The sequence below is a fragment of the Dama dama genome, chromosome 18, assembly GCF_033118175.1.
Source record: "Dama dama isolate Ldn47 chromosome 18, ASM3311817v1, whole genome shotgun sequence".
NCBI classification, from domain to species: domain Eukaryota; kingdom Metazoa; phylum Chordata; class Mammalia; order Artiodactyla; family Cervidae; genus Dama; species Dama dama.
The window spans coordinates 47532971-47554909 of record NC_083698.1 but is presented as its reverse complement, the minus strand read 5'-3'; the positions used below and the strand labels follow the sequence as shown (position 1 = coordinate 47554909).

At 41.2% G+C, this 21939-nt stretch overlaps 1 protein-coding gene across 5 annotated transcripts in view; it reads right to left on the bottom strand.

The window, feature by feature from the left end:
* LOC133072236 (STARD3 N-terminal-like protein) overlaps positions 1–21374 on the bottom strand; it is a 55458-nt gene extending 34084 nt beyond the window's left edge. Inside the window, exons 1-2 of one of the 5 annotated variants that reach the window (XM_061165278.1) lie at positions 21206–21374; positions 16759–16820 (exon numbers count right to left, since the gene is read on the bottom strand). The gene's annotated coding sequence lies outside the window, so the exon portion shown is untranslated. Of the gene's footprint in view, positions 1–7287; positions 7409–16758; positions 16821–21205 lie in introns of those variants that run through there. The other 4 variants (XM_061165282.1, XM_061165281.1, XM_061165276.1 and 1 more) reach the window with 4 other exon arrangements.
* Positions 21375–21939: the final 565 nt, after the last annotated feature.

The following is a 21939-nucleotide window of genomic DNA, read 5'->3' as shown; positions in this document are numbered from 1 at the left end:
TTTTCTTCATAGGGGACTGGAATGCAAAAGTAGGAAGTCAAGAGATACCTGGAATAACAGGCAAATTTGGCCTTGGGAGTACAAAATAAAGCAGGGCAAGGGCTACCACAGTTTTGCCAAGAGATGCACTGGTCAGAGCAAACACCCTCTTTCAACAACACAAGAGAAGACTCTACACATGGACATCACCAGATGGTCAATACCGATATCAGATTGATTATAATCTTTGCAGCCAAAGCTCTATACAGTCAGCAAAAACAAGACCAGGAGCTGACTGTGGCTCAGATCATGAACTTCTTATTGCAAAATTCAGACTTAAATTGAAGAAAGTAGGGAAAACCATGAGACCATTCAGGTATGACCTAAATCAAATCCATTATGATTATACAGTAGAAGTGAGAAATAGATTCAAGGGATTAGATCTGATAGACACAGTGCATGAATAACTATGGATGGAGGTACATGACATTGTATAGGAGGCAGTGATCAACCATCCCCAAGAAAAAGAAATACAAAAAGGCAAAATGGTTATGTGAGGGGTCCTTACAAATAGCTGAGAAAAGAAGAGACGCTAAAGGCAAAGGAGAAAGGAAAGATTTATCCATCTGTATGCAGAGTTCCAAAGAATAGCAAGAAAAGATTTTTAAAAAGCCCTTCTTGGTGATCAGTGCAAAGAAATAGAGGAAAACAATGGAATGGGAAAGACTACAGATCTCTTCAAGAAAATTAGAGATACCAAGGGAACATTTCAGGCAAAGATGGTTCAATAAAGGACAGAAATGGTATGGATTTAACAGAAGCAGAAGATATTAAGAAGAGGTGGCAAGAACACGCAGAAGAACTATACAAAAAAGATCTTCATGATTCAGATAACCACAATGGTGTGACCACTCACCTAGAGCCAGACATCCTGGAATGTAAAGTCAAGAGGGCCTTAGGAAGCATCACTAAGAACAAAGCTAGTGGAGATGATAAAATTCCAGTGGAACTATTTCAAATCCTGAAAGATGATGCTGTTAAAGTGCTGCACTCAACATGCCAGCAAATTTGGAAAACTCAGCAGTGGCCACAAGACTGGAAAAGGTCAGTTTTCATTCCAATCCCAAAGAAAGGCAATGCAAAAGAATGCTCAAACTATTGCACAATTGCACTCATTTCACACTCTAGTAAAGCAATGCTCAAAATTCTCCAAGTCAGGCTTCAATGGTATGAGAACCATGAACTTCTGGGATGTTTGAGCTGGTTTTAGAAAAGGCAGAGGAACCAGAGATCATCAAAAAAGCGAGTTCCAGAAAAACATCTATTTCTGATTTATTGACTATGCCAAAGCCTTTGAGTGTGTGGATCACAACAAACTCTTAAAACTCTTAAAGAGATGGGGATACCAGACCACCTTACCTGCCTCCTGAGAAATCTGTGCGCAGGTCAAGAAGCTACAGTTAGAACTGGACATGGAACAACAGACTGGTTCCAAATAGGGAAAGGAGTATGTCAAGGCGGTGTACTGTCACTCTGCTTATTTAACTTATATGCAGGGTACATCATGAGAAACACTGGGCTGGATGAAGCACAAGCTGGAATCAAGATTGCCAGGGGAAATATCAATAACCTCAGATACACAGATGGCACTACCCTTATGGCAGAAAGTGAAGAAGAACTAAAAAGCCTCTTGATGAAAGTGAAAGAGGAGAGTGAAAAAGCTGGCTTAAAACTCAACCTTCAGAAAACTGAGATCATGGTATCTGGTCCCATCACTTCATGAGAAATAGATGGGGAAACAATGGAAACAGTGAGAGACTTTACTCTTGGGGGCTTCAAAATCCCTGCAGATGGTGACTGCAGCCATGAAATTAAAAGATGCTTTCTCCTTGCAAGAAAAGCTATGACCAACCTAGACAGAGTATTAAAAAGCAGAGACATTACTTTGCCAACAAAGGTCCATCTAGTCAAAGCTATGGTTTTTCCAGTAGTCATGTAGTCCAGTAGTCATCTGAACTGAACAGGAATCACATTCTCACCAATCTCAGCTTGTACTTTCCTCCCTATGCTGAGTGCTACTTTCCTGTATCTCTATGACTCTTCAGTTCAGTTCAGTTCAGTTGCTCAGTTGTGTCCGACTCTTTGTGACCCCATGAACTGCAGCACACTAGGCCTCCCTGTCCATCACCAACTCCTGGAGTTTATCCAAACTCATGTCCATTGAGTCGGTGATGCCATCCAACCATCTCATCCTCTGTCATCTCCTTCTCCTCATGTGCTCAATCTTTCCCAGCATCAGGGTCTTATCAAATGAGTCAGCTCTTCCCAGGAGGTGGCCAAAGTACTGGAGTTTCAGCTTCAACATCAGTCCTTCCAATGAATATTCAGGACTGATTTCCTTTAGGATGGACTGGTTGGGTCTCCTTGCAGTCCAAGGGGCTCTCAAGAGTCTTCTCCAACACCACAGTTCAAAAGCATCAACTCTTCTGCACTCATCTTTCTTTATAGTCCAACTCTCACATCCATACATGACTACTGGAAAAATCATAGTCTTGACTAGATGGACATTTATTGGCAAAGTAATGTCTCTGCTTTTTAATATGCTATCTAGGTTGGTCGTAACTTTTCTTCCAAAGAGTAAGCGTCTTTTAATTTTAAGGCTGCAGTCACCATCTGTAGTAATTTTGGATCCCCAAAAATAAAGTCTGTCGCTGTTTCCACTGTTTCCCCACCTCTTTGCCATGAACCGATGGGACCAGATGCCATGATCTCAGTTTTCTGAAGGTTGAGTTTTAAGCCAGCTTTTTCACTCTCCTCTTTCACTTTCATCAAGAGGCTTTTTAGTTCTTCTTCACTTTCTGCCATAAGGGTGGTGTCATCTGTGTATCTGAGGTTATTGATATTTCTCCCAGCGATCTTGATTCCAGCTTGTGCTTCATCCAGCCCAGCATTTCTCATGATGTACTCTGCATTTAAGTTAAATAAGCAGGGTGACAATATACAGCCTTGACATACTCCTTTTCCTATTTGGAACCAGTCTGTTGTTCCATGTCCAGTTCTAACTGTTGCTTCTTGACCTGCACACAGATTTCTCAGGAAGCAGGTAAGGTGGTCTGGTATTCCCATCTCTTCAAGAGTTTTGCACAGTTTGTTGTGATACACACACTCAAAGGCTTTGACCTAGTCAACAAAGCACAAGTAGATTTTTTTCTGGAACGCTCTTGCTTTTTCTATGATCCAATGGATGTTGGGAATTTGATCTCTGGTTCCTCTGCCTTTTCTAAAACCAGCTTGAACATCTGGAAGTTCATGGTTCCCGTACTGTTGAAGCCTGGCTTGGAGAATTTTGAGCATTACTTTACTAGTGTGGGAGATGAGTGCAGTTGTGCAGTAGTTTGAGCATTCTTTTGCATTACCTTTCTTTGGGATTGGAATGAAAACTGACCTTTTCCAGTCCTGTGGCCACTGCTGAGTTTTCCAAATTTGCTGGCTTAGGGACTGTAGCACTTTCACAGCATCATCTTTTAGGTATTGAAATAGTTCCGCTGGAACTCCATCACCCCATTAGCTTTGTTCTTAGTGATGCTTCCTAAGGCCCTCTTGACTTCTCATTCCAGGATGTCTGGCTCTAGGTGAGTGATCACACCATTGTGGTTATCTGAATCATGAAGATCTTTTTTATATAGTTCTTAGTTATAACTATAGTTATATAGTTTTATATAGTTCTTCTGTGTATTCTTGCCACCTCTTCTTAATATCTTCTGCTTCTGATAGGTCCATATCATTTCTTTTCTTTATGGAGCCCATCTTTGCCTGAAATGTTCCCTTGGTATCTCTAATTTTCTTGAAGAGATCTCTAGTCTTTCCTATTCTATTGTTTTCCTCTATTTCTTTGCATTGATCATTGAGGAAGGCTTTCTTATGTCTCCTTGCTATTCTTTGGATCTCTGCATTCAAATGGGTATGACTCTTACTCATTCTAAAAAGCCTTAACTCAAAGGTCACTTTCTCAGGGAAGCTTTTGCTCCTCCCATTTTTCTATACCTCTCTCTTCCTATCAGAGAATAGTGTACACAGTTATCTATCATCCTGCCTAAGCTTATTTTGATCTACTTTAGACAAACAAATAAAAAAGATTAGCTTATTCAGGATGTTGTGATTCATCTGTTTACCAATCCCTCCATTCTGGGCAGCTGGGAGTATGAATAAATGAGGAGGGGCTACAGTGAAGTTAAAATAGCATCAAAAACAAAACACTAAGCAATAAACTTAAAATATATGCAAGGTCTCAGCACTGAAAACTGTAAAACACTGTTGAGAGAAATCAAAGAAGATGAAAATAGACAGGCAGCTGACCAGGTTTACGGACTGGAAGGAATCATGGTTACTATTTCTATTCTCCCCAAATTGATCTAGAGATTCAACTCAATCTCAACCATAATCTCATCAAGCTTTTCTGGCAGAAACTGACAAGCTAATTTTAAAATGTATATAGAAATGCAAAGAAATGAGAATATCCAAAGCAATCCTGAAAAAGAAAAAAACTGGAAAACACATTACTTAAAGGCCTTCTGCAACACTTCAGTAATGAAGATAGAGTGGCACTAGCATAAAGATCAACAGACAGATCAATGGAACATAAGGGAGAGTCTAGAAAGAGATCTGCACTTATATGATCATTTTACTTTTGACAAAGACGTCAAAGCAATCCAACTGGAAAAAGAATGTATGATGCTGAGACAACCAGATATCAAAACTGAAAAAAAAAAAAAATGAACTTCAAACCCTAACAATCACCATGCAAAAAATAATTCAAGATGGATCGTAGGTCTAAACATAAAAACTAAAAAGATAAAGCTGTTATAAAAATTTGCAGGAGAATATTTTTAAAACCTCTTTGTAGGCAAGTTTTCTTAAGAGAAGACACAAAAAGCCAAAACCATTTTTAAAAAAATGTTTAGGCTGTCATGAGGTGTTTCCACTGGCCAGATGCAGTGACTTGAATATAAAAATGAATGATGACTGTAATGTTGGAATTTATGTTGGAAAAATTAAGAAGTTCCATGAGTCCACAGTAATACTGCAAAAGAGGGAGAGGGTAATTCTCTTTTATAAGAAACAAATGTTAGATTAAAATGTAGAAGAAATAATAAAATAAGAAATATCAACAGTTTGTAACTCCCAGCTGGAGTAAGTAATTCAGACAAGGATCTTTACCGGATGCCTAAAATTATTAAAACATTGTTGAAGAATAGATATTCAAAGTCTCAAAGTGTCAATCTTAGATTATATAATAATTTCATTAGGAATATACTTTATAGTAGAAAGATCTGGCAGTCTCCACCTGTACCAACTAATCAAACAGCATTACCAATACTAGAGCAAGCTGACACTATGTGCCTTTTAAAGTGATCCAATCAGAAGTCTATAACATCAATTATAATGTTCCTGTGCAAAAAATGTTTAACCTAAATTCCATAAGGATACAATCAAAAAAGTATGTGGGATATTCTACAAGACAGTTATCCTGAATCTTGAGCAAAGTCAACATGATGAAAAACAAAACAAAAACAAATGTAAGAAAGCGATGTGGATACTCTTCAAACTTAAAAAGTAAAAAGAGCCACAACCATCAAACATAATGCACAAGCCTAGACTGAATCCTGAATAAAACAAAAACTAAAAACCCGAAAGATAAAGCTACAAAAAACAACTGAAAAACTGATTACAGTTTAGTATTCTGGTTATGAAATTCTTAACCTCTGAATAGTTCAGAAAAACAAGGATAGAAGGATGTTTTGGGATGGGGTTGCTCTATCAATCCATCTAGTATATACAAATTTATATGTATAATATAAACATATATATATTTAAATACAATATGTATATTGAATATATATATGCATATGTGTGTGTTTATATGTGAATAAAAGTAAATTCTCACTGTGAAAAATCATTAAGTTAACTTTAAGTATGTGCTACCTCTGAGAGCAGAATAAGGAACTGGAATGATCCTAGAAAACTTCTTAAATCGTTTTATAAAATAGAACAAACATATGGAGATTTTGTAAACACATCTTTGCACCACAGGGTGGCTAAGAGTTGGACACAACTGAAGCTACCGAGCACGCACACATAAGACAACTGAGACACACTAACAGACTCAAAGGAAAACCTACGGAAGATTTCTGGGCGTCCCAATCATTCTGCCCCTAATAAAAATACTGAATTTCCAAGACACAAATGGAGATGGTTGCAGACTTCTAAAGTGCACGTGACTGAAGATAGGAGTCATCCTGTCTGGATTTTTGAGCCAATACTGAATACCTAATAATTTGTCTTTTTGTTATTGTTGTTGTCAGCAAGGCTTTATTAAATGAAACAATAAAGTGCACATCAGACAATGGTTTGGGGTCTAAAGTCTGATCTGATCTTTAGTGAAAATGTACACAAGCCACTACTTTATCGTAAGCTTTTAAAAGTCAAATTTACCCTTCATTCGTTCCATCCGTTAGTACTCATACTCTTCCCAGACACTGGGGAGAGACAGATCTACCACACAGCATCATGTACCACGTGTTGTTTCACTCAAGCAGCTGACCTATTCCACTGGGACCCACATTTCAACTGCACGTCCTTCTTTTTCTCACTTTTCTTCAAGAATCAGAAGTCCAACTCCATAGTAATATCCCTATATACTCACTCCACAGTTGTATTCTGAATACTGTACTTATGTTCCGGATGTCATATTTCTAGAGTTGTTACACTGAGAGGTAAGAACAGCTTTTATTCCATCCTGATAAGTCTGCTCACCATTGGCTGCTGTGTGTTCCGCTCTCTTTCCCCTTCCACACATTCAAGGCTCTCCATTCAAATTCTGTGTCATTTTTTGCAGTCTCATGTCATTTAACAATTTCTCTTAACATCAACAGATTAAAGTAATTGTGTATGTATAATGAGAATTTAACTTTTTGACCATCTGTTTCAAGACTCAAATTTATTTAGAAATTAGCATCAATGACTTGGAAAAAATAAAGAAGAAAACAAGTATATTATGAAGTTTTTAAGTCACTCCTCTCACTGATACTAACTGATCTCCCAAGAACAAACCTGTTCTTATGGCAACTACTTCCATATGAATATTAAAAATATCAGTGAACTTTTATTTGACATATAACAGAGAAAGAAATATTAAGATTTAAAAATAGCTTGGAAAATACATATTGTTTTCATAATTTATGAGGCAAATCGAAAACATTTATTAAGAAACTGAATCTGGATGTATACTATAAGATTTAAGAGTTGTACCTGATAATTTTTGAAAATTCAGCATCTGCCAAGAATACACCACATCTACTTCATTTACTCCACAAATATACTTTTAATACCAAAAATATGTCAAGTCCTCCTCTGAGCACTGGGGAATGTGGCAATGAACAAAACTGAAAGAATGCTCTCCTCTAACAGAGCTGACTGTCTAGAGGGCAGGGCCAGAAAAAGAAGCACTAACCGGAACCCTAACTGTAAACGGCTTGCTTGGTCAGGATGATGTCACTGAAGTCCTTACAGGTAAACAAAGGTGGGGCAGAGACTAGCAGGAGATAAGGAAGAGATGCTACATCTGTATCAGGAAGAAGAGCAGGGCTACTGGAGGGAAGACGGTGGGTGAGGCCCTGAGGAGGGGCGGAGCTGGCCAGGCAGGAGTTCAGCCAGGTCATCAGCTTCCAGCTTTGCAAGAACTGGACAAGAGAGCAGCAGGAGGAGCTGAGAAGTTAACAACCTGGGGGAGCCTTGGAGGACCTCACAGACCACAGTAAAGACAGTGAATGAGGTGGGAAAACACCAGAAGCTTTTCAGAAGAGAAGCCTGATGCAACTTAAGCTTTAGGAGACTCTGGCCGACAGAGGCAAAGAAGCAGGGAGCCTACTTAGAGGACAATGGTGGCTGTAATTCAGGAGAGAGAAGACATAGCTTAGTAGACAAGGGTGGTAATGGTGGTTGGTTCCAAATACAAAGCCAAATCAGTAAGGGATGGATTGGGCATGGGATACAGGACAAGGAGAGGACCAGAAGTCAGCTGCCAGACTTACAGCCTGAGGAGATGGAGGGAGGGACTCACTATTTACTACAAGGGTGAAGCTGGAGGAAGGGCAACTCTGAGCGAGAACATCCGTGCAGTTTGGACACCTCGAGTGTAAGATACTTATTCATGTCTAAGTGAAAATAAAAGCAAGCAGTAGGGTATGAGTCAGGAGTTCAGGGGAGAGGTCTGAGTTAGAAACAGAAATTTGGGACTCAACAGCATGTAGATGGAGGTTATTAACAGCCATGAGCTATAACAGAAATTAGAATAGTCTCCCTTCTCTCCATAAAAGAAGCGGGCGAGGGATAAAAAACAAAGAAAGTGCATCTATTTGTAGAACAGAAAATAATTATGAGGTGGGCCTATATAAATTCTCTAGTTCAGTTCAGTCACTCAGTCGTGTCTGACTCTTCGCGATCCCACGAACTGTAGCACGCCAGACTTCCCTGTCCATCACCAACTCCAGAGCTTGTTCAAACTCGTGTCTATCAAGTCGGTGAAGCCATCCAACCATCTCAACTTCTACTTAAATCCTCACTTAAATCTTAATTTAAATCCTCTAAGAGTTCTCATTTTATTAAATAATAATCATTGAACACCTACAAAATGTAAAACTCCCAAAAGGTAATGCAATTTTTCTCTGCTCTCAGAAAAACTTCCAAATAGTCACAGAGTGCAGGTGTGCGTGCTGTCGCTTCAGTCATGTCTGACTCTGCTACCCTATGGACTAAAGCCCACCAGGCTCTTCTGTCCATGGGATTCTCCAGGCAAGAATATTGGAGTGGGTTGCCATGTCCTCCTCCAGGGGAATCTTCCTGACTCAGGAACTGAACCTGCATCTCTTATGTCTCCTGCGTTGCAGGCAGATTCTTTACCCATTGAGCCACCTGGGAAGCCCCAGTCAAGGAGGCAGATATATAAATACTACAAGGGGGTGATCGAAGAGAAGGGAAAGAAATCAAATATATACTCTTGATAGTAAACATGTCACTAGGATGTTGCTTGGTCCAGGGGAGGATGAGTCAGCTGGACAGAGGAAGGTCTTTGACAATATATATCTGTTCTACTAAGGATCACAGGTTGACAAAGTGGCACTATGCCACACAGTAATCAAAGTCACATTGGGTGGGGTATGTTGTTAGCTCACCAGCCTGCAGGGCTCAACAACTCAACAGTCAGTTACATCACCAGCACTGGCTGAGTCAGATGGTTGAAATGTTATAGCTATATCTCATCACTTTTCAAAAGTCTCTCTCTCTCTCTCACAAACAAGAATATTATTTAATTTTCCCTCTTTTTTTCAGAAGCTGCTATCAAATGGCCCAGAATAACTGGAACAAAAAAGTCACCATAACTGCCTTCCTCCAGCTCTGTCCATAACTGTCCCCCTCCAACAACTAGTTCTCCTCCTTACAACTCTCTTCTGGTGCTCTAACTGACTTAACAGCTTGTTCCCCTTTTTGAGATTGAGTTCTAACATTCAAATATTTTTTCCAGAGCTGACCCAGAAACTCCTCTGTCTTAATCTTCCCAATCACAGAAGTTACACATAACCTTATTTTTCTTCATGAGTTAGTCATTTCCACAAGTCAAAAGACTGCTGATTTTTTTTTGGTTGCTGATTACCTATCATTTTCCAAAACTTTTTCTTCTCCCAGAAGAACTAAGTCTACTTTAACCTTTCCTAAAAAATCACAATAGATCAGTTATAAAGTATCTAATGATTATTATGGAGTTACCACTATTTTTCCCAATTTTGACCTCATTATTACTGTCAACCAGTCAATCATCAGCAGACAGTAATTCAGAGGAAACATGTTGCTCCTTAGTGCATATATTCTCATGAATATGTAAAACTTCCTCTTAGGGATGTGTTGCCAGCTTTGGCAATAATGGAATCAACAGTCATATTACTATCTAGACAGACGAAGGTCCCTCAGTTAAGAAATTTGAAATACATTTCAATGCATATAAGGACATCTTTCTGCTTTGAATGCTACTTAAGTACTTATTGTAAGCAATTTTCAAACAAATGCTTTCAGTTCTCAGAGTGGAATTCATGATCTTACTGATCTAGATCTGAAAATCAGTATCTCAAGGCACTGAGTTCACTGCTATCCTAGGAGTCAAAGGAAGGCACCTAAAGCTATAAATTTGTTTCAGTAACTGTCTTTCTTAATCTCAAAGACTAGAATTAAAAATGTGTTCATCACACATTCTTCATAAGCCTTCTCAAAGGCAGAGAAAACAAAAGCTAAATTCCATGTAGCCAGCTGATGATCAGACAGCAAAGCCAAGGTGGATATTTGGAAGCAAGCTGCATTTCCTCTTTATTCAATGACACAAGACTCCTCTGGAAGGGTAAGGGTTCCCCCAGGTGTCACTCGAGCTTTCAGAGCCGTCTTCTTCCACTCACTGCTCCTGTAGTGGCTCTATGGCAGGTAGAAATGACACGCTAATAGCAATACTAGGAAAGACGTAGCATCAACTGTCCCTGGAGTTATCCAAGGCCAACTTCCCATCTCACAAACTATACCAAGTCAATAAAAGGCAGTGCTGCTTATATGCTTGCCCAGGAATATCTACCAATAGGTGGAAGTTACATGTGTTACTTCTTTGTTACTCTGACACACGGGTAAACATAGTTCTTTAAAAAATTACTAATCTCTACTGTAAGTCAAGATTTGAGGTTCAAAGCTTGGGTGCATGTGACTTATAAGGAAATCTCAAATCTTCATAGTGAGATTTTAAAAAGCACCAGTAGCCTTTCCTCTTTCTTCATCAGACTTTTTAGGAGATCACAAAGTAAAACAGAGCCTTAAGAGATCAGCTTCAGATGACTTTATCAACCTAACCTGTGCTTCAGAAAACAGGATCACATAAACAAGGACCACTAGTTATTAAGACTCAACACAACAGCTAGCTGATACAGTAATAAAACAGTTTGAACTGCAGCCTAATGGTAAGAATGGACTGGGAGCATATGTTTACAGAGGGAGAGGACATCACTAAAGTAAGATCTCTTTAAAATGAAAGCCTGAAGTAACTGCTTCCTCCCTCTGCTCAAAACTCCATTTCCTCACACCCAGAGCTCTAGACTGACTAACTATGGTTGGTTTCCTTGTACACAGGTGGTTTGCACTGTCACTGTCTTTGTCCTCATCCTCCAGCCTGGAGTGCCTTTTCCTGCAACTGCTAAACAATTAACAGCAATGAAAGCCTATTCATTGTTCAAGGAAGCTTAAGTACCACTTCCTCAATGAAATCTTGTCCGATCCCACTGAGAGATTATCTGTCTTTACCAGCACTTCTAGTCTTTCATACAATTTTACATATTGTTTACATGTCTTATCCTCAGTATTATACCAAAGGTCCCAGAAGACACTTCTGTATCCTTAGCACCTAGGGAAATACCTGGCCATGTGTTTGTTAGGCTTGCGTTTGTTATTATAAATTTGTTTACAAATATTGCTGTATACAAGTTTGGAGTCTGGGTACTTGCTACCTAAAGTTAGCCAACTTTACACAGATGTCTGGAGTTCCAACATCAATAAACGAAGAATATTTCATCTCTGATTACTAGCATTGACAATGGAATTAATAAAAATAGTCCAACCTTCCCAAATTAATTTGGTCATCACTTCTTCGTTCCTACTTTGAATTCTATTTAGTGAAGTCACTCTAACAACACACTAGATAAACATACAAACATACGGGAAAAAAAGGAAGAAATCACTATATGAGTGGGAACCTACCAGGACCCTGTGAATAAACTGAAATGTATGAAGCATCTACCCATGGAAAACACTCTGCTAGATGCTGTGGGGAAAAGTGAGATGGGAAAGACTGTTCCCTATCCTCAAGTAAAAGGAGAAAATGAAAGATATTCCCATTTGAATGCAGAGTTCCAAGGAATAGCCAGGAGAGATAAGAAAGCCTTCCTCAGTGATCAAGGCAAAGAAATAGAGGAAAACAACAGACTGGGAAAGACTAGAGATCTCTTCAAGAAAATTAGAGATACCAAGGGAAAATTTCCTGCAAAGATGGGCTCAATAAAGGACAGAAATGGTATGGATTTAACAGAAGCAGAAGATATTAAGAAGAGGTGGCAAGAATACACAGAAGAACTATACAAAAAAGATCTTCATGATTCAGATAACCACAATGGTGTGATCACTCACCTAGAGCCAGACATCCTGGAATGTGAAGTCAAGAGGGCCTTAGGAAGCATCACTAAGAACAAAGCTAGTGGAGGTGATAGAATTCCAGTGGAACAATTTCAAATACTGAAAGATGACGCTGTTAAAGTGCTGCACTCAATATGCCAGCAAATTTGGAAAACTCAGCAGTGGCCACAAGACTGGAAAAGGTCAGTTTTCATTCCAATCCCTAAGAAAGGCAATCCCAAAGAACGTTCAAACTACTGCACAACTGCACTCATCTCCCACACTAGTAAAGCAATGGTCAAAATTCTCCAAGACAGGCTTCAGCAATATGTGAACCGTGAACTTCCAGATGTTCAAGCTGGTTTTAGAAAAGGCAGAGGAACCGGAGATCAAATTGCCAACATCCGCTGAATTATCGAAAAAGCAAGAGCATTTCAGAAAAACATCTATTTCTGCCTTATTGACAATGCCAAAGCCTTTTACTGTGTGGATCACAATAAACTGTGGAAAATTCTGAAAGAGATGGAAATACCAGACCACCTGACCCACCTCTTGAGAAACCTATATGTAGGTCAGGAAGCAACAGTTAGAACTGGACATGGACCAACAGACTGGTTCCAAATAGGAAAAGGAGTATGTCAAGGCTGTATATTGTCACCCTGCTTATTTAACTTATATGCAGAGTACATCATGAGAAACCCTGGGCTGGAAGAAGCACAAGCTGGAATCAAGATCGCCAGGAGAAATATCAATAACCTCAGATATGCAGATGACACCACCCTTATGGCAGAAAGTGAAGAGGAACTAAAAAGCCTCTTGATAAAAGTGAAAGAGGAGAGCGAAAAAGTTGGCTTAAAGCTCAACATTCAGAAAACTGAGATCATGGCATCAAGTCCCATCACTTCATGGGAAATAGATGGGGAAACAGTGGAAGCAGTGGCTGACTTTATTTTTTGGGGCTCCAAAATCACTGCAGATGGTGATTGCAGCCATGAAATTAAAAGACGCTTACTCCTTGGAAGAAAAGTTACGACCAACCTAGATAGAATATTAAAAAGCAGAGACATTACTTTGCCAACAAAGGTCTGTCTAGTCAAGGCTATGGTTTTTCCAGTGGTCATGTATGGATGTGAGAGTTGGACTGTGAAGAAAGCTGAGCGCTGAAGAATTGATGCTTTTGAACTGTGGTTGTGGAGAAGACTCTTGACAGTCCCTTGGACTGCAAGGAGATCCAACCAGTCCATCCTAAAGGAGATCAGTCCTGGGTGTTCATTGTAAGGACTGATGCTGAGGCTGAAACTCCAGTACTTTGGCCACCTCATGTGAAGAGTTGACTCATTGGAAAAGACCCTGATGCTGGGAGGGATTGGGGGTAGGAGGAGAAGGGGATGGCAGAGAATGAGATGGCTGGATGGCATCACTGACTCGATGGACATGAGTCTGTGTAAACTCCAGGAGTTGGTGATGGACAGGGAGGCGTGGCGTGCTGCAATTCATGAGGTCGCAAAGAGTCGGACATGACTGAGCAACTGAACTGAACTGATACTCAAGTAAAATATAATTTTATAGAGGAGGTAAAGCAGTTATACAAATAATTAGAAATCAAAGTCCAAGACGGTTGTAACACTAAAGGACAGAACTTTAGGTTCTTATGGCCAGAAAAAAGCTTGATAAAAAAAAAAAAAAAACTAGCCTACTAGCCTAAAAGAAAACATATGGCTTCAAAAGAAATGAAAAGGTGACATCCAGCAAGGAAGAGGCAGATTAAATTAAAACCAGAGGAGAAGCAGGAGCACTTCCAGGAGACTGGGCTGCCCACAGCCTCAGAGGGGCCCACGTGAGGAGGTGCAGGGCAGATCCCAAGGCCATGCAGAGACAGTGTGAGAGCAGGAGGTCGCTTTCACACCTAGAGCAGGGGTACAAAAGCACACGGGCTCACGGAAAAGGCTACAAAGGCCGGAGAAGTCCACCTGTTACTCAAACAGGCAGACAGCCTGGGCTTTTCCTACAGGGTTAAACTGGACTCCATTGGTTACTGGCTGTCAAAAGACTGAGGTATGGCTGTGGTTCACTTCTCCAGGATACTGAATTCCAGAATTTATGTTGCCTGGTTGTCCTATAGGATATTGCCTTTAGCACCAGTACAGCAGAAGTCATTAAAAAAAATAGTTACTGGTGACACTGCTGAAGGACAAAGTACAGAACTTTCAAACTGAGTCTGTGCTGAGCAGCGGAGTATTAAAATTTCCAAGTGTGATGGATTGGCCAGCCTAATTCTCACGCTCTTTTGGCTTAAAAGAAAAAGACAACTACCTCTAGTCTAGAAGCACCACCCCACCGATCTTTATTTCCAGAGACTTCCAAGAAGTGAAAACTTTTGCCCTCCACATAGAATCTATATCTGTGCTTTTAATCAAATGAGTATACCATTCTCTATGATATCACAATGCTGCTAAGTCGCCACAAAAAAAAAAAAAAAAAAACAAACAAACTGACGGCCTGGGACCAAACCTTGTCCATACGTAAGTGATACTGCTTGTCTGTCTACTGGCTTGCATGATGTTTTTCGTCACTAGATTAACTGCCAATATTAAAAGATAAGCATTTTTCACACAACTAAAATCTAGATCTCTAGCTTCTCTTGAAAAAGAGGCAATTCTGGCAATGCTCCCCAGTTCACTCAGCCACCTTACTTACAGCCCTGTTTGGTCCTACTGGCTTTTGTTTCGTCCCCTGATTCACCTCTAATACTTTGGCCACCTGATGCGAAGAACTGACTCATTTGAAAAGACCCTGATGCTGGGAAAGATTGAAGGCGGGAGGAGAAGGGGACAACAGAGGATGAGATGGTTGGATGGCATCACCGACTCGATGGACATGAGTTTGAGTAAACTCTGAGAGTTGGTGATGGACAGGGAGGCCTGGCGTGCCACAGTCCATGGGGTCGCAAAGAGTTGGACACGACTGAGCAACTGAACTGAGCTGAACTTGCATAGTCTTTGGGTCCCTAACAGTCTGTGGCCAGTCTGCTGGCTGCACAGGGCCAGAGTTCACAAAGATCACTGGCAAGTTTCACATCCACTATGACTGCTTACTACTTGTGTAATCCTGGACAAGTCACTTAACCCACTCCATGCCTCAGGTTCTCCCTCCACAAAATGAAGACAATAATATGACCCATCATAGAGGGTTGTTGAGAGGAATAAATTAATTTAGTAAAGCAGTGGTTCTTTAGGTGTCTGTGGAGGGAAGGACTCTGCTCACTCACTCCAGAACATATAGCAAAGACTGGAGACATTTTTGGTTGTCACCACTGGGGGGGAGGTGGGACTGGTATCCAGTGGGGTAGAGCCTATGTATGCTGCTAAACCCCTTACAACTCATAGGACAGCCCCCAACACAAAAAAATTATCCAACCCAAAATATCAACAGTGCTCAGGATACCAGATCCTGACATAAAGCATTTAAAATACCACCTGACACAGAGGAAACCCTCTCAGTTATTATCAGTAATAACAGAAGCAAGCTCTAGCTGGGGCTCCCACCTCAGCTAGAGAAAACTCTTAATTTCTCAAGACATCCTTCTGCTACCTTGGAAGAATTTAACAAATAGGGAAATGTACTTGAAATTCCCTGGTTCTACGTCATTCATTCAGCAGGTCATTAATCAATTAAAGAACCATGAGAATATATTTTCCTAAAACAAAAAGCAAACAAGAACATCCTCTAGTGAGCAACAATGCACAGTGTCAGAAAAGTAAACTGTCCTGGAAAACATGGGACACAGAAACTGGTGGTTACTGCAACTTAGAAGGCACCAGACTGAATTTCCTCCAGGTCCTAGTTTAATACAGAGGATACCCATTAACCCCAAGATATTTTTTAGAAAACTGTGATGAGAGGGGAAGTAGAAGAGAAAGGTTTTGTTTTTTCATTTTATTAATTAATTTTCATTTTACCTTTTTTGGCTGCCCTGAGCAGCATGTGGGATCTTAGTTCCCCAGCCAGGGATTGAACCCATGTCTCCTACCATCAAAGCTCCAAGTCTTGACCACTGGATCACCAGGAAAGCCCCAAGAAAGAGGCTTTAAACTAAAGATCCTACCAAACCAGATACCAGCCAACGCTTGCCCAGGAAGATCCCGTGGGCTTAAACAGCTCAGTTGGGGATCCTTGGACAGAGTTCCTGCTTTGACTTGGAGTCACAAGAGGTGTCTTCCAGATGTAGGGCAGCTCACTAGCCAAGCAAGTCAAACAATCCAGAAAGGCCTCAGCTGTGCTGAAATATGCTTAAGAGGCTACCAGGAATTCTGTGGTAGGACATCAGAACGAGTGCCAGCCCCTGCTGCCGTGAACCAAGAGTGCTGATCAAGCTCCGTAGCCCAGCACTGTAGGAATCTCTGACTCGTCCTCTGGGCTTCAGTTTTCTCAGTCACTATTAAAAAGTGGAACTGCTGTTATCTCTTTCCCAAAACCATAAACACAGAAAACATGGATTCTTATTTGCAACAATGTGCCTTCAATACTTACAGCCCAAACATCTGAGTTGCTCTCAAGGGACCCCTTGGTAACTGTAGCAGTCAGACCCTTAACTGTAACAGGAAAGAAGTTCTGCTGAATCAAAGCCAAGAAAAGCATTAAAGATGCTTCTAGCAAAGGTAAGGTAATAAAAGTTCTATAAATCTAAAAAGGCTGCTGCTGCTGCTGCTAAGTCACTTCAGTCGTGTCCGACTCTGTGCGACCCCATAGACGGCAGCCCACCAGGCTCCCCCGTCCCTGGGATTTTCCAGGCAAGAACACTGGAGTGGGTTGCCATTTCCTTCTCCAATGCATGAAAGTGAAAAGTGAAAGTGAAGTCGCTAAACTAAACCAAAGGGCTCTATCATTTACAAAAAAAAAACACACAACTTTTCAAGTCTAAAACGAACTGTTAAATCTCTTTTAAGCTCAAGTTAACATATATCTGAACACCCACGTACAATATAGTACACTATCAAAGATATCCAGATTGGTAAACTGCATCACAGAGCAAGACTACCAGAAGTGCTGTCAAAGAGAAGGCTTCCATTAAAGCGACAAAGGAAACAGCTCATTGAGAAAGGAGCACAGACGGACAGAGTGGCACAGGCAGAACTTTGGCTGCATTTGTTTATGCAGAACGCATTTCAGGCTGCAGGCAGGGTACAAGCAATGGCACTAAAGCTGGAACGGCCAGGAGTCCAGTTTGGGGCACTGGGTTCATGGTGGAAGGACAGCACTGTAATCTGAGGCCAAATTATGACAGCTTGGACCTTCAGAAGGTATAAGTCAGCTGCACAAACTAATTCCAGTAACATTATTCTGATTTGACTAATAGAAAAGTTGATCACCATTAAGTTACTGTGCTGTGCTTAGTCACTCAGTCGTGTCCAATTCTTGGCGACCCCATGGACTACAGCCTACCAGGCTCCTCTGTCCATAGGATTCTCCAGGCAAGAATACCGGAGTGGGTTGCCATGCCCTCCTCCAGGGGGTCTTCCCAACTCAGGGATCGAACCCAGGTCTCCAGCATTGCAGGCAGATTCTTTACCATCTGAGTCACTTACAGGAAAGTCAAAAAGCTATCAGAAAGTAAATTCAGCAATTTGTTAATTTACTATAATTCATCAGTTATATCCCAATCATAATTAATAAAATAAGCAAACCTTAGAAATACAGAATGGGTATTTTTAAATTGTAGGAAGAAAGTGACCCCCTTTTCAACAATATAATTTAGACATGAATTTTGACTCATTTTTAAAAATGATAATGCATTACTAAGAAAGAGAAGTTGTATCCCTGAGTTGGCCCAACTTCCTCAATTATAGGAAGAAACTCTACTTGCCAACAGAAACTATGAACCAGAAAATGCTCAGTGATGTTCCCATAATTGTAAGTAAACAGTTAAAGCTGGGAAAACAACACATTGTAAACTCCCTACAAAGATTTGTGAAGTTGAACTGTAAATTTTAAAGTCATTTTGAAGCAACTTTCTACTAAGAAAACCAAGGTTCACAAAGAAAGTTTACACCTGCTCACTGCTGAAAAGGTGAATTAAAATACAGTAAGGGGCTATTTTGGGGCCTCCCTCATAGCTCAGTTGATAAAGAATCTGCCTGCAATGCAAGAGACCAGGGTTCAATTCCTGGGTCCGGAAGATCTGCTGGAGAAGGAAATGGCAACCCACTCCAGTGTTCTTGCCTGGAAAATTCCATAGACAGAGGAGCCTGGTGGGCTACAGTCCATGGGGTCTCAAGAGTCGGACACGACTTAGCGACTAAATCACCACCATCACTATCAAGGGGCTATTTTACCCCAAGCAGAAGCACTGTCTCATCTTTTTAAAAGATGCCTTGTATGAGTTTATGGACAGTAAGTTCATGATGTTGAAATATTATATTTCTCTATATACCAAAACCCCTTGTGATGGAATGTCCATGGAGTTTAAGTACAGCAGAAAAAACATTAGGCTGAAAATTAGTAGGATGAGAATCTGATGCCAGTTCTGTCTCGAAAAGCACTGAATAGGCTTCCCCAGTCTCACCTTTAAACTAAGAGGATTGAATCATGATCTCTAGAGTGCTATTTCATAAAATATTAATTTCAGAATAAAGAGTTGTTGTAATACATTCAGGGAGGTACCAAGCTTCATATCACGGATCAAGCTTCAATGGCAGACTAACTGGAGTGTTCAAACCTGGGCTCCCTCAGTACCAGGTGGTAGCCTTATGCAGAAGTGTCCTCTTCTATCAAGAAAGGATAACATTTACCTTTGCAACAGGAAAGAAGACTCAGAAAGTATATAATGCATCTGGTATACTGTAGGCACTAAATAAAGGCAGACATTAAGTCTCTGGCCAGTAAGATAAGTTCTAATGGGGAAGAGGAATCCACTTGACAAAGCAGTTTCCTAGAACTCAGCCTGGAGAAGAGCAGGAATTGAATGCCTGGCACATAAATACTGGAGATTGAATGCCTGGCACATAAATACTGGAGAGGACTCACAGTTGGGAGTAAGAAGGATCAAAGCAGGAAGCAGAAGATAAGTAAAGGCTCAGAGCACTGCACATAGTAACAATTAACAGGAAAGAAACAGTGTGGGACACAGTGCTCGAGGGAAGAAGACATTTTTCCATTAAGAAAGAGGACCACTGGTGAAAAAACATATAGTGATTTACTATAATGATTTCATAACCAATATAAAGCAGAAAGCCAGGTTAGCATTATATGAATGTCACTAAGAAAAATGAAGAGAGCTTTGACAATTCTTTGCCTGGAATTCCCACACGGGACTGAGATGATCGCAATCCTGCCCACCTCTGAGTGCCACTTCCCTCACTTTTGTCCTCCCACCTCATTCTCCCCTAAGTATACCAGACTCCAGCCACACAACTTCTCCTCTATCCCTGGAACATATCAAGCTTCTTTTTCCTTTAGCTCCTTTGCACTGTCACTGCTGCTTGGAAACTTCCAGCAGATCTTCCCATGGCTGACTCATTCTAAACATTCAGATCTCCAAACTTCCTCAAGGAAATCTTTCCTGACCACCCATATCTAAATTTCCTCCCACATCCCAGTCGTGCTCCAGCCCCTGGTAATTTCTTTTCCAGCATTTATCATTATCTAAAATTGTCATTTTTGTTTATATATTTATAGTATCTCCATCAAAATGGAAGGTCTTGAGAGCAAGACTATTATTTAAAGGTTTCCACATTCAATCCTCAACATCTAAAACAAAGCATAAGATGAGGCAGAGATGAGGCGATCATCAGATAAATTTGTCCAAAGACTAAAGTCAAATGATAACAACCATCCTTCTGTGAACCTTAGTAAGGAAAAGTCCCCTGCAGCAGTTTTAATTTCATTTCTTCAATGCAGTTTTATGCAATAATGCACTCTTAAAGGTCAATGTCTGAGACAGAAAGATTTAAAGAGAATGAATTCTTCATGACAATACAAAACATTATATATGGATACATATATTATACAGTACACATTTTTACTTTATGAGCATGAATTATGCCCCACCTTATTAGAACCCATAAATAAAGCATCTTAGGTATCCTAAGATGTTTTGTTTCATGAGGATGTATGGGTAGATGGAATATATATATGTGAATCACCTTTCAGAACTCTTCTCCACAAAGAATTCTGAGATAAACTAATTCCAGTATTAGTATGGAGAGGTTTGACCTGTTATTTTGTTACCTAGTTAAGCTTATCCAAACTACTACTAAGTCAAGTGATGAATTCAGTAATTCCATCTGTGAAATAGAAGACAAATGACATGAAGATCAGTTGGCACTTTAAGAGAATAAGAAAAGTTCCACAATGTTAACTCATCTTTGAACTAAAGGAAAGAAAAAAAAAAAAAATCCCTCTCTAATCCTAAACCAAAAAATAAGCATGCTACTGAGATTTCAAAATATGGCCAGATACCCATGAGTGAGCAAAGCAGTGAACTGAAACCAGAGCCAGAACATTCGTGACTTGTGCTTTAATTTTTAAATTTTGTTTGGAACACAGCTTTCCTTAATGGGAAAAAAAAAAAAAAAAGAGGTCAGTAACCGACCTTGTTCCTATAGCCCACGCATCAGCCTAGTCACCATTCTTGGTCACTATGGAGGGCCCAAGGGGCCAGCAGAGGGCTTGATTTCACCGAGGGCTGCGCAGGATGAAGGAATGGAGACCTCTCTACTAGCATCCATCCCCTGAATGCCCACCCAAACCTTGGATGAAAAGGGGCTCCGCAATCTGCAACTTCACTTCTGTACCCATTATAAACAAGCCCGCCAAGCCCCTCCTCCTCTCCAGAGGACGGCGAGGGCCGTACAAACAAGCCGGGATGCTCGGTTCTGGCCTCCGTTCGCGGGTCTCCAGTGAGCCCCGGGCAAATCATCTGATGCCGATGACTCAGTTTTCCAATCTGTCAAATAGGGTGACCAGAAACCCAGCCTACCTCATCGGGTGGTTCCGGGCCGGCAGCCCCAGGCTGGCCGGGAGACCGCGGCTCTGTGGCTGCGCCCGCGGCAGTCTCTGCCGGCGGAGGGGCGGGGCTCGGCGGGGCGGGACCAGAAATCTAGTCCTGCAGAAGTCGCGTAGCCCACCGCCCGCGTACTGTCGCCCCAGGACCTCCTAGAGTACCCGGCCTATGACGTCAACACGCTGACGTCGACGCACAGAGGTCGTATCTCGCCCCGGGGACCAAAGACCGGTAAGGGCCAGAGAACCCCTATAGCAGAGCGGCGATTGGTGAGTGACTGTGTCAATCGTATACTGTCCAGTAAGCGTCGCGGGAAGGCGCGAGGGGCGGCCCGGCCGGCGCTGAGGCGAGAGTGGGAATAGGAAACTCCGGCTGACTGAATTTTCGCGAATCCGGTGCCGCAGGGTTTTATGATGCATCCCTTCGCTCTCCTGGTAGATTCTTCTGGCTTCCCCCAGTCTCTTGGTGACAATTTAGGGTCCAACTCTGGAAAATAATCATGGGACTGGATTTCAGGGCCCTTGGGCGCTCCAGAAGTGAAAAAGTAGGACATTCAATTTCCCTGTTCAAGAGTTACCTCAGCTTTGAATTCTCGGCCCCGGCCCCAGCCCCAGCCCCAGCCCCAGCCCCACCCCGATTTAGGATACTCTCTCTGCGCTCCTAGCGCCTAACACTTCAGTTTTAATAGTGGTGGTGGTGGTGGTGGTTTA